Source organism: Panicum hallii, chromosome 8 (genome assembly GCF_002211085.1).
Source record: "Panicum hallii strain FIL2 chromosome 8, PHallii_v3.1, whole genome shotgun sequence".
NCBI lineage: Eukaryota > Viridiplantae > Streptophyta > Magnoliopsida > Poales > Poaceae > Panicum > Panicum hallii.
This window is the reverse complement of record NC_038049.1, coordinates 21844074-21862910: the sequence shown is the minus strand read 5'-3', so window position 1 is coordinate 21862910 and position 18837 is coordinate 21844074.

Below are 18837 nucleotides of genomic sequence, written 5' to 3'. Positions count from 1 at the left end.
GTTGGCATTTGTCGTCCTCTCCAACTGTGGCGCTCAAAGCTTGGTGCATAATTAAGGTCCTGTAGTTGTTGGTCACAAATGTACGAAGAACCTCCTCAGCACTGTCATTGGAACCTAAAATGTTAGCTGCAATAATATTTTCATCTTCAATATCAGAAGCACTAACATACCCACCGTCAGCAGTAGCAATGATCGCCCGTTTGCTTGGGCAATCTCACTGCATATGGCCAAATCCCTAGCAGCGGTGGCACTTGATGTTGGAGGTGCGACCAGTGGAAGTGTTGGGCACCATAGCCTTTGCTGCAACACCAGGAGGCGTCTGGGACTTGCTGCTGTCTTGTCCCTTTGATGTTGAAGGTGCGGTGCTGCGTACAACACCGGTGGAGGGACGCTCGAGGAGGGCGCCGCTTTGGCTAGCGCCGGAAGCTACCGTGGCGTGAAGGTGTTGTTCCGCCGCTGCTGTTGGTGACCCTGCAGTTCTTTTTCTGCCAACATGGCAAGTTGAAACAAACATTGTATAGAATGATATTCCTTATAATCAACAATGTCCTGGATCTCATGCTGTAAGCCCCCATAAAACCTAACAATCTGGTCTTCCTGATCCTCAACTACCCCACAACGAAGCATACCTTTCTGCAACTGTTGGTAGTACTCTTGGATAGACATGTCACCTTGATCAAAGCGTTGTAATTTCTTATGAAGAACACGTCTATATGATGGAGGAACAAACCTAGCACGCATCTCTTCTTTTAACGCAGTCCATGTCTGTGGGGCATAACGTGCATTGACAAGTTCATTCCACCAAATGATAGCAAAATCTTTAAACTCACTAGTGGCTTGTCTAACTCTATGATGCTCAGGAACAAGATGGGAGCTAAATTTTTATTGTACCATTATCTCCCAATCCAAGTAAGTCTCAGCATCATAAGATCCATAAAACGGTGGAATAGAAAACTTAATCTTAGCATAAGGTTCATTATCTTGCTCAGGAGCATGAGGACGACTTCTACCATTACCTCCCATACCTTGATGATGACGTAGAAGGTGACGGCGCTACCATGCATCAACCTCGTCATCGTTGAACTCGTCCTCTATGTCATTGTGAGCAAGGCCACCGGCAGCAGGGATGATGGGGGGTGGAGCATGGTGGGAAAAATGAGCCTCCCCCGTGTCCAGCCGTGCAGCAAGACCATCAACACTTGTATGAATCCTCTGAAAGGTGTTTGTTGTAGTGGTCTGGTACTTGTTGAAAGCACCAGTCATCGCCCTCATGATGTCTTTTAGTTCCATATGGGACACGCAGTCATTATCATCCGGAGGTGTAGAAGGAGAGATCTTGTCCATCGGCTCCTTTCCTGTTATGGTTAGAAGAAAACAGAAATGAAGGAAAAAGGTTGTGAACCCTATGACTACACTCTCTGAAATGGAAATATAAAACAAGCAGTAAGATGCTTCTTATCCCACTTTTACAAGTGTCTTACCAGCACTACAGGTGGCAAACGGTGACCGGTATGATAACACGAAGATAGTAGGTGTGATTGCAAAGGTTACCTATTCTGCTCGGGAGAAGGTGGAGCTTGGGAAGGCTCAAATGCAGTATATGTATATGGCACACAAGTTAGTAACAGATAGCAATGCTGAATAAGTGTCCAAAGAACTTGACCTAGTTCCTGGCCTAAAAGAGTATTAGAATAGTTGTGGCAGCAAGCTAGGAACAAGGATGAAAGATGATGAACAACAAAGGCAGTATCAACAAGTATCCAGCAGCTCACACAGAAAATAGCAAATTTGCCCCCTGTTTTGTCTTTTAGCACTAGGGATATTTTTTTGATAATTTCTTCTCAACCAGGAGCACAAGGGAATGAACACCACCAAATATCAGCTCAAACCAATGAAAGATGTGATCGGTACAAATTCAGGAGCGTTTGGAAAAACTGGTGCTGGAACTTCAGAGCTCGAATCGAGTGCCTTCCTGATTTTTTTTAAATTTTCGAGAAACCCTGCCTAGAGTAGCTAGGTTATTGTATGTGCAATTTTTTGAGAGATTTCTAGGAAAAAATTCACCTCAATCGGAGTTCCGAGCAAAAAGTTATGCCCATTTTAAGGAGGACCCTCCGAATTAGGTTTTTGTGGCGGTGGAAACTGAATCGGATGCGAATTGGTGGATCGGTGGATGAAATAGTTTTTTTTTAGATTGATTTTTTTTTGTAGATGACAGCAGATGGAAGAAACAAACATGAACTAAAACCAATCTTAACCAGCAACCAAACAAGAACTCAAAACTACGGACTCCGAAACTAAATTGTGCAAAAGGCTGAGCGTGGGTTGTAGGTCGGAAAGAGTAAAAAATTTTTGTGGCTTTTTTTGGTGGACTATAGGACGGAAACAAAATGAATCTAAAGGCACACGAGTATACCTCATGGGCAACCTGATAACTGATACCACTTGATAGAAGGATGAGTCCCGATCTTCCAAGAGGTATGGTAAACTTGATTGGTGGAGAACTCGACGTTGATGAACCAAGGCCCCGAACGATCAGAACCTCGCAACCACTACACCACTGCTCCATTGGTTATCACCCATGTCACATGGATGACCTCGCCATGAAGGCTTATCCCTGCAAGCACAATCAAGAATACAAGCAAGAACAGGAGATGCAATCAAACAAACTTGGTTACGAGATAGGGTCTCACAAACTGATGAACGGCGACACTGTTCCATGACAGATTGAATCTAAGTAAAACGCCCCTAATATGGTGATGGCTACTGAATAAAAAGGAGTTAGGGTTGTGCAAGTCCCTTGGATGCAACCCTAATGGCTTCCAACATGGTACACGGGCCAACGACCCAACAGACGGTGACACAACACCCTGACAGATTCTAGACGCCCACTTGTTTTGATGATTCCCCTTGACTCAAAAGGAACTTTTTGAGGTGGAACCAGTGTCATTGGAAGCTCTATGAAATTCTAGTTCCAACCATATATAGAACATTCAAATCTGACTCCGTATGTGGCCAGTGGCCACAGCGTCAATTTTGGTGATGTGAGGTTCTGAAATCCATGGTGGAGTCGAAGTCGAGTTGGACCTGGACTCCTCCTTGGTATGGATGTCCTAGCTCCTCCTCCTTGACTCCTTGGCCTTCTCCAAGTTCTTGCTAGTTCTCTCCATTGTTCCTAATCAATAAAACATGCATGAAACCAAGTATAAGTTTTGAAAAACAATTGATAAGTTTAGAACGTATCTGGAGATCCAACTGTCGCACACGTGCTCTAGTGATCGGTCCTTGCATTGTATGCAAAGGAGAGATCTCCTCATCATCACGTGTACAGTCCCGTATATCCGAGTCTGACAGACCCCCATTCGGAAGAAACCGGATACTTCCGGCAGGTGTCAAAACTTCCGACCCATGGTCGGAACTTCCGACACACACTGAGTTAGTGAGAAAAACTAAGTGCACAAGCATGTGATTTGTATTTCTCTTGGTTAATTAGAATCTCAATTAAGCACTTTAAAATCTTCAAGCTATCCATTCATATCCCTCTTAGTAGTATAGTCTTTCCTATACTCAAATTCAAAATAGAACATAAATAAAGATCTTATTTTGAGCTCCAACACCGTGTATCAAGTAAATTGGTGTCGTTTCGCGCAAATATTTTATTTCATTTAACTTTAACCTATTCAAAAGTAGATAATCTCATTAGCTACTTAATTATGCATGTCATCAATACCAAAACCCACTTAGGGGGCCAAATGCACTTTCAATGTCCCCATTTTTGGTGATTGATGACAACACAATTAAGGCTCAGAAATAATATCTCAAATCAGTTTTGAATTCATTCATATAGTTGAGCTCCCCCTCAATATGTGTCAATATGTCCATTTTTCAAGATGAAATAAAAAATGGCCTCAAATGCCATTTGCACATATTAAGAGATATCCCCTATATCATTGTATTTGTGGGATGCAAAGTGTGATGAATATCAACATGGTGCATATGACAAGATATATCACAGCAACAAAGTGAAAATAAACATAACATCAAGTCATGAACAACACACTAGCAATTAGTTCTAAAATCACACTAGCATGGCGAAACAAGAATAAGTCTTACAAATTAAAATCTCACTTGGTACACCACCACACATAACACAAATCAAATGTCTCACATGTCCACAAGCACACATAGAGTTCAAGGTTCAAAACTATGATAGATAAAGCGAAATGATGGAGCCCAACAACCAAATGGCCCTATGGTGAGCTCACTCCCCCTTTAGCATCAAGCGCCAAAAAGGAGAGGCCCTAACATAGCCACTACTCATCGTCGTCGTCATCGCCTTCCTCTTTTTCATCCGTAGGGGTGTTGCCTGCGGGCACATCCTCTTCTTCTTTGATGGACTCCTCATGCCCACCCAAATCTTCCTCAATATCATCATCATCCACTTGGGGAGCGCCAAACATCATGGATGAATTTCCAATTTGCTCCCAAGGAGTGTAGAACGTTGGAGGAGAAGGGAAGTCCATAGGAGCACTAATAGGAGAATGAGGCATGTCATTTTTTGCCATAAGAGCCTTTTGCCTTTCTTCCATCTTCAAGAGCTGCTCATCCACATACTTCCTATGTGCATGAATTTCTTGTGCGTTGTAGCGACCCCACATTGAAGCATGCAAACAAGCCTTGAGAGATGAAACTGAGAATTCCCTTCTTCTTTGGAGCACGAGGAGGAGGACCATGAGAGCTTGAAGGTCATTCTGAGCCAGATTGACCATGAAAGCTAGATGGAGCTTGTGATGGTCCTTGTGTGGAGCAACGAATTGCATGAGAACCAAGTTTAAGAAGTCACTCAAGGTGACCTTTCTTTGGCTTGTACACTTGATGGCTTTTGTCAGTTAGGATCTCCACACTAGTCACTTCTTTGATCATCGCAAAGATATAAGGTCCATAGTGGCAGCTCTTCTTGGGTGAAACTGAACAAATGATGATCTCCTCCCAAATGAAGTCGAAGACACTAAGATCATTTGGATTTGGAGCCATCCTTGCAATCAAGTTCTTTGACATGTTGGAGATATTGTCCGAATCACCTCCTTTGGGATTCAGAGTGTAGCGGAAGAGCTGGTTGAACATCTTATAGTAAGGTGTCAACTCATGTATAGTCCCAAACTTAATGTCACCATAGGCACTATCATACATGAAGTGGAGCTCTCCATCATCTAGAACATTTTCCTCCTCATGTATCTTCTCCCTCGTGAGATCAGCATTGGGGAATCCAAGAATGCTTGCAAACTGTGCATACTCAACTGAAAATGGCTTGCCTTGTATTGTCCAATGGAAAGTCTTGGTCAAGCGGTTGACATAGAGAGTTGCATAGAACTAAGCCACGACCTCCTCATTCCAATCACAGTTGAAGGACATAATTGAGGTGAGGTTCATTCTTCTACAAGCATCTTGTGCTTCCCACACCACGGACAAATCAATGTCCAACAAATAGTCCCAATTGATAGACTTCATCTCAGTGGTAGGATGGGATTTGCTAAGAATCACTGAGTCATACCAATCAGCATGAAAGTTCAACCAAAAGCGAACATCCCCTTGTTGCTCCTTGTCATACCGAGAAGGGTCATCATATCTCTTGGCATAAAAGTCATGATTGCCCTTTGTGTAGTTCGTTGGACGAATCCCATTGAAATGCATACCGGTCTCTCTCATAGGTGGCTGCATCCGAATGATAATCCGCTCAAGATACTAGAAAGATTCTCCTGCATCTGCCATGTGAGAACCTGGAGTAGAAGCATGCTTTATGCAAGGACAAGAACCTTGACCTGAAGGTCCTTGAAGATTTCGCCATCCACGACCATGAGAGCGCAGAGGAACTTTGAGAATGACCTTTCTCTTTGACGTGTGATGAACAATTGGTGAGGCTTCCTCGGTTGCCTCAGAATCGGATGATGAATATGACTCAATTTTCGGTGATGCTACCCTCTGCTTCCCTCTCTTTTCATGAGCCATCTGAAGAATATATGATGATAATTGGGATGGATCGAAAGAAAGGAATCAAATGAGTTAAGATTGTGCAACTCAGGAGCCCGTCGGAACTTCCGATCTGGGGTCGGAACATCCGACAGAACCCGAGCTGGCACAATCTTCCATGGATTGAGAGATTTAGGCCACCAAATTGACAAGATTCTAGGCATGAGTTCTATGGTGTATCTAGAAGCTACCCCCAAAAGGAAATCATCTAACTTCTTCTACATTGAGAGATCGGGCGACGAGATTTTTGAATGAAATACCTTAAGGATTTCCCATGCGAATCAGAGAGAAGATGATGGGGATCGAATCTTCCGAGGAGTGGAGAATCCAGAGAAACACCAAGCAATGAAATCCCACGATTGATTCTTGAAATTCCCTCAAGAGTTTGAGAGAGGAGAGGAGAGGGTGTCGGTGGTATAATGAAGTGGAGTTAGGGTTTGAAGGCGTATCCAATGGGTATATAGGCCCAGTTGATTTGTCGGAAGTTTCGATGTGGGGTCAGAAGTTCTGATGTGGGGTCTGAAGTTCCAATGGATAAAAGAATTCAAACCCGAGGACCCTCAGTCGGAAGAATGCTGATACTTTCGAGGGTTGCTGGAAGTTCCGACCTCGTGTTGGAAGTTTCCGATGAATATTAAATTTGTCTCCTAAGGACCCTTGATCAGAACAATGGTGATTCCTCCGAAGGATGTCAGAAGTTTTGATCTAGCATCGGAAGTTCCAATGGCAGCTTTACTTCTCCAGAAAGATAGATTTTGAGAATGAATGAATTTGGAGATTTTGAGAGATATGGTTTGTAGACATATGAGACAACTTGACACTTAGTGATCAGGCACAAACAACAATACATAACCATTATCATAAGAGTCAAGTTTTGATCGAAAGATCAAAAAGCCAAATTTTGAAAAACCACTCAACACAAGTAAATTCATTTTTCCTATTTAGGCAAGAATCAAGTATGTGCAATAAGTCAAACCAAGTTATGAGAATCCAAGATATTTAGTTCACTCCTCAAAGGACAAAACCTTTGCTCATCTTGTGGCTTAGTGAAGATATCGGCAAGTTGCCGTTCGGTGCTCACATGACGTAAAGCAATATCTCCCTTAGCCACATCATCCCGTAACAAGTGATGTCTTATATCTATGTGCTTTGTTCATTGTCACACAAGAGCGGAATCTTACTAAACTGACAACCGAAGTCACTCAAGGTTTGCTTTATCCATAAAAGCTGGGCACAACAAGCACCCGCTACAACATATTCCTCTTCCACAGTGGACAAATGTGACACTCAGGTAATTGGTTAGGTTATACCTTAGATTTTAAGCATGCTTGTATGTTCAAAGTTTGGCAAAAATATACTTTATGTATGCAATGCTATGAAAGAAAGGATGTTTATGTAATTAATACTAATTAAAGGTCCTTTTATGCAAAATGGATGGGGAATGAGGGAAAAGTTTAAAAGCATAAGGGTTATTTTGCAAAAAGTAATATCAGTGGTTAAATTTCAAAAATATGTATGAAATTACCATAGGGTGTATGTGTAAAAGTAATTTTACTTAGGGATTTACATAAAATATGAAATTATTACTAAGTCTATTCTATTTCCAAAACTATTGCTCAAATGTAGTTGAACCTTAAAGAGAAGTTGTAGAGTTTGAAAAACCATGCACTTTTGATTTTTGGACCATCTTCATTTGAGCATTGGTTTAAAAGTTACAAGCCCTTTTACAGTAAGGCCCCTGTCTTTCTCTGAAATTACAGATCAGTCCCTGAGTCAGTTCACCCCCTTCTTCCTCCCTGCGTTCTGCCCCCCCTGCTCTGCTTTCTCTGTTTCCTCTGTCGCCGGAATTATGAGCCGCCCTGGCTCACCGCCGGCCATCTCCCCTGCCCTCCCCCATCCATGCGTCGCCTGCTGCGTGGCCCTCGCTCTACCCCCCCCCTTGCTGGCATCCTGCCCGCGCGCCACGGCGCCTGCGGCACTGCCGCACCGCCGCCGGCGCCTCTCCTGCCGCCGCCGCAAAACCCCGCGGCAAGCCTTATCCCCTCCCCTCTCTTCTGCCCTACGGCGCCAGTGAGCCGCCACCACCCCGTTCGGCTATAAAAGGACCGCCCAGGGCACCTTGCGCGCGTACAGAACCGCCGCTCCTCCATTGCCGCCGCCGTGAAGCTCGGGTCGCCGTGGAACTCCCTCCTCCGTTCCTTTCCTCCCCAAATTGACCGCACCGTGAGCTCCCCCGTGCCCTACAGAACCTTCCCAGCCAATCCTCTCCCACCTCCGCCCACCGGAACTACCCCGCCGCCGTGCGCCTCCGGCCACCGGCTCGGCCCACCGCGGGTAGCCCTCCTCCGACCGCCTTGACCCCCTCCGAGACCACCCACAGGTAGCCCAAGGCCCCCTCGTGCTCCCCCTCTCTTTTCCCCTCACCGCCGGCGACCTCACCGGCCGGAATTTGGCCGGGCAGGAGCTTCCTCACCGCCGGCCATGGCCCTGGGCTTGATTGCTCCCTGCGTTTTCTTTTCAGGGGGTTAACTGTAAAGTGCAGGGACTAGTGTGTAAGAGATACTTGTTATTTCATGTGAGAACCTTTTCTGCCTTGTAAAATTCATAACAATTCACAGAAAAATCTAAAAATAGTGAAACCAACTTTGTTAGAAAGTAGATTTCAAACTCTATGACTCTTGTTAATAGAGTTTAGTCTGAAATAAAATATCTCTACATGTATTTTGAATTTAATGATAAAGGGTAAAATACACTCAACCTTAATATTTCATGTTCTTTTGTTCTTCTTAAAGTATAATGTGAATAATTGATGAACTCTAGTTAACTTGTGTTAAGTTGCAAACTTAAACTTGATTTAAATTTAACTTCTCTTATTTGAACTTTCAAATTTGAATTATTAAATAAACTTATTATATAACCACTTCTAAATTAACACCATTACTAGTTTCTAATGTGATATTTTATAATCAAATTTCTATAATCTTTTATTTAAAAGTTTTTAATTCAAATTTGGGTTCATTTCAAATTTAATTTAAATGTTTTAGTCCTTTTTGCAATACACTCTACCATATCTTTATAAATAATGTTTTAAATCTAAAACCTCCTTATTTTATGAATGTTTGCGTATTAAATGGATGAGTTATAATATTTGAAATATGAAATTCTAAATTTAAATTCCACCTTATTTACTTTATTGCATTTCATATAGAATCAACGACACTCGACGACGGGGATTACGAACTGGTCTTAGGACAAGACCAAGGTGTTTCAGAAGATCCAGCACAAGCCGTCGAGGGACTAACTGAAGTTCCGAACCCGAGTTCGGAAATCTCTGACTCTCCTGCCCCTACCCCTACTCCCGAAGGCAAGCCCCGGACATATCCCACTACTGTATTTACACTGCAATCTATATCTATCTATATTGTATCTTGCATTAAGTCTAAGAATCGAAGTGAAACCCTAGATGCATGAATCCTAGGAATCCAATGTAATGCTCTCGAGTCCTTATCGGATAGATGCTCCGCTAATAGGGCCGGTAGAAGTCGAGTGATTTCCTGTCACTCGCGCGATATAGGAGTTGCATGTTTACATTCCTGCAACCACTATAAGGATAACGGACAGGGTCATGTGTTGTATCATGACCTGGAAGTTTACCCTGTCTGTTTTGATAAAAGTTTTAAGGCCGAAATGTATGGTAGTGGTGGCTAAGCGTTTGAACAGTACTAGCCACATGCCGCGAAATATGGTAAAGCGGTAAGCCTAGTAACCGATCGGCCCGGCAAGTGGGTATATTTCCACCACTCGATCTTTACGTTATGTTCACACGCACCGACCTGTGGGAGTACGTTTTGCGTGGCAGACAGGAATACGGGTTTTGTAGTCGCGCTACAGACGTATGTCCTGCACGAGTGATGTGCGTACGGTCCTGCAAGTCGCTTGTGGTGGCCTGCCCACGAGTCGGAATGAAAGGTAAACGGTTGCTTCGGAACGCCCTGCCGGTATTCCCAAGCGTGTGTGTTAGGTTTACCTTGCAAGGTTAAAAAAATTCGATTCGAATCGTCCGCCTCTCACGATGCTTGAGATTGCTTATCCCTTTTACCACATTGAGTAAGAAGTGGAACTAATGATAGATAATCTTGTTGAATGATAATCACTACCTTGCTTGCTTAGTGTAGGTGCTAATCTAGAATAACTACTCAACTAGAAGATGAAAGCTAAAACTTGAAAATAGTACACTCTTTGTTACTTTTCAGCTGAAAATAAACCCAGAGCCTTACAAAACCTGCATGGGTCTAGTTACGGGCTAAGTATACCCAGCCCCGGGTAAGCCTTGCTGAGTATTAGAATACTCAGCCTTGCTAATGTCTGTTTCAGGTATAACCTACGAGAATCCCACGGACAACCTTGTGTGGCCAATGTCCGTTCCTTTTGGCTGGTCCGTGGAGTGGGACCCGTCCCCGGCCGGCACTGACCCTCCGGAGTGACACCAAGCCCTGGGCTAAGCTTGGCGTCCGTCTTCGCGACGTGTGTAGTCGCGTAAAACTTTTTCTTCCACTGTGAGCTTAGACAAGCTGTTACGCTTGTCAGTTCGAACATGGTTTGTATAAGTTTACTTATCCTTGAACTCGGTTTGTAATATTATATGTATGGCTGTGAATTAAAAGTTGATGAGCTATTCTGTGATGTGAACTCGCCTTCGTGCGAGGTAAACCTGCTTCGATCCTGTTGAACCGTGGTTGTATCGGGCGGAGACCCGACAGACCAAAGGATTGTTCCGTTTGAAGTGCGTTGATCTGATTGCGGGTGTACGGCAATCAATAGCGCACTTGAGCCGGAATAATTCGAGCGGTTCTGCCACAACAAAGCAACCGAATCGGAATAGCCAAGTAGATCGAAAGTGGAGCCTTTGGGATACCACAAGAAAAGGTTAGGAGTGTGTACTAAATATCTCAAAATCCTCTTAACAGCTATTAAGCGATATTCCTTAGGATTGGCTTGAAATCTTACACACATGCACACACTAAGCATAATATCGAGCCTAGATGCACAAAGATAAAGAAGAGCGCCAATCATGGAGTGATATACCTTTTGGTTGACCGACTTCTCTTCTTCATTGAGATCAAGATGACCATTTAGTGCCATGGGTGTCTTGATGGGCTTGGCATCAGCCATGTCAAACTTCTTGAGCATATCCTTCACATACTTGGTTTGACATAAGAAAGTTTCTTCCTTCATTTGCTTGACTTGAAATCCAAGGAAGAACTTCAATTCACCCATCATGGACATCTCAAATCTCTTGGTCATGATCCTACTAAATTCCAAACAAAACTTTTGATCAGTAGAACCAAATATAATGTCATCGACGTATATTTGGCAAACAAAGATATCCCTATCAACTTTGAGAGTAAAGAGAGTAGAATCGGCTTTGGCCACTATAAAGTTTTTCTTGAGAAGAAAATCCTTAAGGCATTCATACCATGATCTAGGAGCTTGCTTAAGCCCATAGAGCGCCTTATGGAACTTGTACACATGGTTTGGAAATTTTGGATCTTCAAACCCCGGCGGTTGTTCCACCAACTCGGATAGGGGGCCATTCAAGAATGCACTTTTCACGTCCATTTGACAAAGCTTGAAATCATGGTGAGTAACATAAGCTAATAAAATTTGAATTGACTCAAGCCTAGATACGGTTGCATAGGTTTCACCAAAATCCAAACTTTCAATTTGGGTGAAACTTTGTGCAACTAACGTTGCCTTATTCCTTGTGACGACACCATGTTCATCTTGTTTGTTCTAAAAAACACACTTGGTGCCAATCACATTTTGCTTGGGTCTCTCAACCAACTCCCACACCTCATTTCTTGTAAAGTTGTTCAACTCTTCTTGCATGGCAATCACCCAATCCGGATCACCAAGCGCTTCATATACCTTATGAGGTTCTAAAGAGGAGACAAATGAGTAATGTCCACAAAAACTTGTTAAACGTGAATGAGTAGTACCCCTCTTTGAATACTTCCAAAAATGTTGTCAACGGGATGATCTTGTTGAACACTCCGATGAACTCTTGGATGAGGCACTTGTGATTGAGGTTGAATAGGTCCATCATCATCATCTTCAACTTGTGGTGCATCTACTTGAGCTTCTCCACCTTGTTCTCCCCCTTGATCAATGCCATGAACTTGGTCGTCACCATGAGCTTGACTTTGGTCTTGAGGTTGTTGAGAGGTTGGTGGTTCAACTCTTGTCGATGATGATGGATCATCGTCTTTTTTCTTCAACCGGAGTTTGAGCTTGAACTTCACGAGGTCTTACTTCACCCAAAGCCATCCTCATGATTGATAGACTCGGTGGCTCCCCTCATCTACAAGGTTTTTATCAACTTGCTCTACTTGAGAGCCGTTGGGTTCATCAAAAGTCACATCTACCATGATCTCAACACAACTGGTGGTTTTGTTGAAAACACGATAGGCATGTTCGTTAGTATCATAACCAAGTAGAAAGCCTTCATCAACCTTTGGTGCAAACTTTGAGCCTTTGGTTTTCTTGTTAAGTATGAAACACTTACTTCCAAAAACTCTAAAGTAGTGCACCTTGGGTTTGTTACAGGTGATTATCTCGTATGGTGTCTTGCCCAAGTATTTGTGGAGGTAGAGGCGGTTGATAGCATGGCACGCAGTGTTGATTGCTTCGGCCCAAAAGATATCTAGAGTCTTGTACTCATCAAGCATGGTTTTGCGGCTTCAATCAATGTCCTATTCTTCCTCTCTATAATGCCATTTTGTTGAGAAGTATATGGAGAAGAGAATTCATGCTTGATCCCTTCTTCATCAAAAAATTCTTCAACATTGGTGTTCCGGAATTCCGAGCCATTGTCACTTATGTTCTTGATTTTCAACTCATACTTGTTTTGAGCTCTTCTAATAAATTTCTTGACTATTCCTTGAGCTTCACTTTTATCTTGCAAAAAGAATACCCAAGTGAAACAAGAAAAATCATCAACAATGACAAGACCATATTTGTTACTGCCAATGCTAATGTAGGCAATGGGTCCAAACAAATCCATGTGTAGAAGCTTCAATAGTCTTGATGAGGTCATGATGTTCTTGGTGGAGTGTGGAGCACCAACTTGCTTTCCAGCTTGGCATGCGCTACATAACCTATCTTTCTCAAAAATAACATTGCTTAGTCCAAGGATATGCTCATCCTTTTAAAGTTTGGCCAAGTTCCTCATCCCGACATAGGTTAGTCGGTGATGCCAAAGCCAACCCAAGTCATATTTTGCCACTAAACAAGTCTTGGGCTTAACTTTCTCCTTTAAGAAATCAACAAGATAAAGGTTGCCCTTCAGGCGACCCATAAAAGCAATAGAGGAATCCTCCCTTCTAAAGACGGTCATACCCACGTTAGTAAAGAGGCAATTGTAGCCCATCTCACAAAGTTGTGAGACCAAAAACAAATTGTATCCCATGGAATCAACCAAATAAACATTTGAAATAGAGTTACCATTTGAGATAGCAATTTTACCCAATCCAAATTACATCCCATTTGCTATTGTCTCCAAAGACAATAGTTTCTTTAGGTATGTCGTGAAGCTCTAGGGATGTGAACAAGTCCTTCTCCCCGGTCATATGATTTGAGCATCCACTATCAAGCAACCATGCGGTGCCACCGGAGAAGTAGGCCTACAAAACAAATTAAGCTTGGAATTTAGGTACCCAAAAATATTTGGGTCCTTGAGGGTTAGATGGATACACTTTTGGAACCCACACACTTCTAGGAATGGCCTTCTTAGTGTAAGCTCCAACATACTTGGCCACTATTTTACCATTGTGGTCCACTGTCACCATATAATCGGTAGTGTAGCTTGGTGATGGTTGATGCTTGACAACCTTGATCTTGTTAGGAGTCTCAACACTTTTTTTGCCTTTGACCACCTTTCGGTCATTTACCTAGCCTCCCTTGTAATGACCAAACCCATCCTTTTTGTTAGAATATCTTCCATTGATGTAATTCACCTTCTCCTTTGGCATCCTCTCTTTTGAATCATTAGCTAGAGATAGTTCAATAGCTAATTTTTCAACCTTCACTTTTTCCTCGGTAGGAGCTCTCTCCAGGACAAGGTTTCTCTCTTTTTTAAGGATGAGCAAGTCTTCTTGCCTATTGAGGCACTCTTTCTTTTTCTCCAATTTCTCCATAAGCTTTTTAATTTCTTTAAATCCTTTCTACCAAATTCTTTTATCATGTAAGCCCTATGTTGTTCTTCCTCATCTTCCAAATCATTTTGTGCATTATTAGATATTGAGGAAGGTTGGGAGGAAGAAGTGGATGATTCTTGTACCTTATTTTCTCTTTCCATGAGGCAAAAAGGAGTGTCAGCTTCATCATTGGAGATGTTGTTAAAGAGCTTTCTTGATGACCTAGGTATGGCTAGAGTTGTCATACCTTCTTGATCGGAGTCTTTAAGACTAGACTCCCACTCTTGACCAATATGAGCATGACATTGATATTTCTTCCTGTAGTCTTTGCTCTTCTCCTTGAAACTCTTCTCATCCTTTTCCTTGTTCTTCAATTCTGGGAAATCGGCAATGTAATGGCCCAACTCCTTGCACTCATATCATCTTCTTTGTGATGGCCTCTTCTTGTCATCACCATCTTTCTTGTAATACTTCTTCTTCATGAACTTCTTGAAGTTTCTTAGCACCAATGCCATTTTTTCATCGGTTGAGCCTTCATCACTTGAATCTTCCTTCTTTGACATGAGGACCTTGGGGCTTGATTCAACCTTGTCACTAGAGCTAGCATTGAGAGCCACATTCTTGGTGATCTTATGGCTAAGTGACTTGGCTACATCTATTTCAACCAACTCTTGATGGAGGATTTCACCAAGAAGTTGATTGGGTGTCTTAGTCTTGAATTTTGGATCTCTTCTAATCATTGTAGCAAGAGTACGGTCCCATTCCGTGCTTCCAAGAGATCTAAAGTCTGATACAAGGACCATTAGTCTATCATACATTTGCCTCACGATTTCTTCATCACTCATGACAAAGTGCTCTAGTTCTCCTTGCAACAATTCCATCTTGCCTTCTCTAACTTCATCGATCTCCTCATGAGCTTCTCTTAGTGTGTCCCAAATCACTTTGGCTATTTCAACATTGCAGACCTTGTTGAACTCTTGAGCACAAAGAGAGCTTGTGCTGAACCTAGCTGAATCAAAAGTTCACCACTGATGTTAGGAGGCTTCTGCAAGTGATCTTTGCAAGCACAACAACACGAGAATGTAGATCAGCACAAAACAAACTCTAGGTCAACAAGAACTATGGTCAGGACATCACCATGCTGGATACACCCAAGATTTGGTCTTCTACGAGTTACAAGTCGTCACCAACTTGGTCTTCACATCTAAGATTTGGTACTGTTCACCATCAGTCCTTGCGCACCAACTCTGTCAGTCGACATCGTTGCCCGTACCTCTTCATCGCCTACTTACGACTACTTCCTCAACAAGTATGACGACTTGGTGCCTCGATCGATTACTTTCTGAAGCTCGATTGACTACTTCAACAACTTGTATGATTACTTCCGACTACTTCCGCAACTCGTATGACTACTTCCGACTACTTCAACAACTCGTATGACTACTTCGAGTACTTCAACAACTCGTACAATTACTTCTTGTGTGACCATGACAAGGGGCCGCGTCACCTATTTTGGGTCAAGTCGGCGTAGTATCATGTCGGGCCTTAAGCCCAGGTTGAGGATGCCCCCACTTGGTCGCCCTCAACCCTAGGACGTTCCCCCTTCGGTATAAACTCACTAGTAGCTGCCACATTAGGATTTGGGTTTTGTTTAGTTCTAGTTTTCCATCGAGAAACAGATCTCTTTCATTGTAACTGTGACGTTGAGTCCTTTTACTGTGAATCAGAGCCCCCGTTCTTATTCTACACCACTATGGCAATTAGTCCTTTTGTGATCAGAGCTCGAACCCCATCTTGTTCTTTGCTTCATATACATCTGCAATTTTAGATTGCGACTTTACCCTTTCTTGCTTGTGTTCTTCGATTTGCTTGCATGGAAAGCCTTCATGGCGAGGTCAATCAAGTTGTGCTTGGTTGATAACCAATGGAGCAGCGGTGTAATGGTTGTAGGGATTCGAATCGTGACTGATTAGAAACCCGGATCGTCAACATCGTGACTCCACCAATCGAATTTGCCATACCTATCGGAAGATCGGGCCAGTGTTACATTAAGTGGTATCCGGATTCAGGTTAATCGTGAGGTATGCGTTTGTGTTTCCCTTTAGATTCATCTCATTTTCATTGCCTACCATCCACAAAAAGCCAAAAAAATTTACACTTTCCGCTGTTCTATCACCTGTTTTAGCCTTTGCAATTTTGTTTCAAATTCACTTTATTGAGTTTGTGTCCGTGGTCGAGTCGTTGTTGCTGGTTTAGTGTGTTCGTGGTTGTAGTTCAATCATCCGACATTGTTTTTGTTTCCGCCGCTATCCCAGCCACCTTTACCCAAATAAAAAGTCGAGCTCTCACGTTACTTGACTTTCCCCCACTAGCCGCTGTGTGTTTTGCGCCTTGCATCACAGCCCTCCTTATTTTATCTGGCGATACCTATTGCTGCATACACCAGGGACACTTTGCCCTAGCTTGTTCTGCCTTATTTTTGCCCTCCAAAAACCCTAATTTGGAGGCCCTTCCTTAAAATAGGCATAACTTTTCACTCGTAACTCGGATTGGGAAAACTATTTTTTTGAAATCATTGAAATTTAATTTTGCATCCAACTGTGACCGGGGGAACCCGGTCAGAGCAAAAATAGAACCCCAAAATTTGCTTTCTAAGTGGGAGATCTCAAGCTCCAATGTTGCTGCATGCTTTAACTTTGTTTAGGCTGAAACTTTTTGTGCTTCCAGCCCGTGTGTTCCCTACTAAGGGAAAATATAAAAATAATAGTTAAGAAAATAAAAAATTGCAAAAAAACAATGATAGGATGAAAAATCAGGGAAATAGATAAAAATAATTGCATGAGTTGCTAGTTGCTTGTCTTTTGAGTTCTGCCCATCATTTTTTGTTCCAACTTGTTGTGCTACACCTAGGGACATATCTTAGCCAGCAACGGTGACTAGTACTTTGGATACTTATTAAACTTTGCTAATCTGCTTTCGATAATTGCTGATTCCTTGCTATCATATTGTGCCTACCCAAGATACACATATACTTCTATCAATACAGGTTCGCCTTGGAACTGTTACACTCAAGCTTGGCAACAGATTGTATCAACCTATTGGCTTTGGTAAGAACACTTGCAAGATGGTGGTAAGCTGCTTGAGCTGTTGCCCTCTGCTTTCACCACCACCTGATAGCTGTTAGTGGGTAGGGATAATACCTTGCTGTTATCTTTTGCTGTCTTCTAACCATGTCAGGAGGATCAAGAAAAGGAGTAGAGTCCCCTTCGGACTTCAATGAGTGTGTGTCCAAGGATAAGCTTACGAGGCTTCTTGATGACCAGCGCACCTACATCAATGAGAAGTTTGAGGAGATGATGCAAACTGTTAATAATCTGGTCACCCAGATTGAACATGTTGAACAACGGCCTCCTCCACGTCAGCCCCAACATCAACCACCGGAAGGTGAAGAGGAAGAGGACCATGATGCCGACCTTGATGCTGGCCGTCTTCAGCGTAATCATCATGGTATGGGAGGTAATCATAATCGTGGTAATAATGATCCTTTTGCTAAAACAAAGTTTGCCATGATTCCTATTACTAGTACTGCTAACCCTAAGGCTTATTTAGATTGGGAACTTGCTGTTGAACAAAAGATTAATTCTCATTTGGTTCCTGCTGGGGATAGAATTAGACTTGCTACTAGTGAGTTAGTTTTGCTCTATTTTGGTGGAATGACCTTTGCACTGCTCCTAATAATGCTAATGCTATATCTCAGACTTGGAATACTTTAAAACAACGTATAAAATCTCACCTTGTGCCTCATTATCAACTTGATTTTGGTTTAAAGTTGCAAACTTTAAATCAGGGTGATAAAGGGGTAGACGAATATTATCAAGAGCTAATCATTGCTTTAGCACGTTGTCATATACATGAGGATGATCAAGATACTGGTGCTAGATTTTTTGGTGGTTTGCATTGTGATATACAGGATATCCTTTATTATAAAGAATGGACCAGGTTCAGCCAATTGTATCATCTTGCCCTTAAGGCTAAAAGAGAAATACAGGGACGACGACAACAGTAGAATTTCAGGTCCAACACTGCAGATCATTTCAGCAGCGTTCCGACTTCGACAAGCCTAAGGCACCTATTGCTAAGCCACCAGTGACACCGCCTACTGCTACATCTACTACACCTACTTCCGAGGTGAGTAATGTGTCTTCTGTGCAGCTCCAACAACATAAGAAGGTTGTTTCTACTAATGCTTCATCGAACCGCTCCACCAACATCGTGTGCCATCGCTACAAGGGCATAGGACATGTCATGAAGGATTGCTCGAGTCATCATGCATTCATTGCTACCAATGATGGAGGGTATGTAAGTGGTAGTGATGTTGAAGATGATTTGGCCCTTGCTGCTAGCCATGTTGCAGATTCAGAGAGCGAAGAAGAGGCCATTGATCCTATGACTGCTACTGTTGGCTACAAATCTATTCTTGTGCAGCTTGTGTTGAGTACACAGCTTGAGTAAGAGCCGGAGAAGATACAACGCCATAATTTGTTCAACATATTCCTCATTGTCAAGGATTTTTATGTTCATACAATAATTGATAGTGGGAGCTGCAACAAATTGG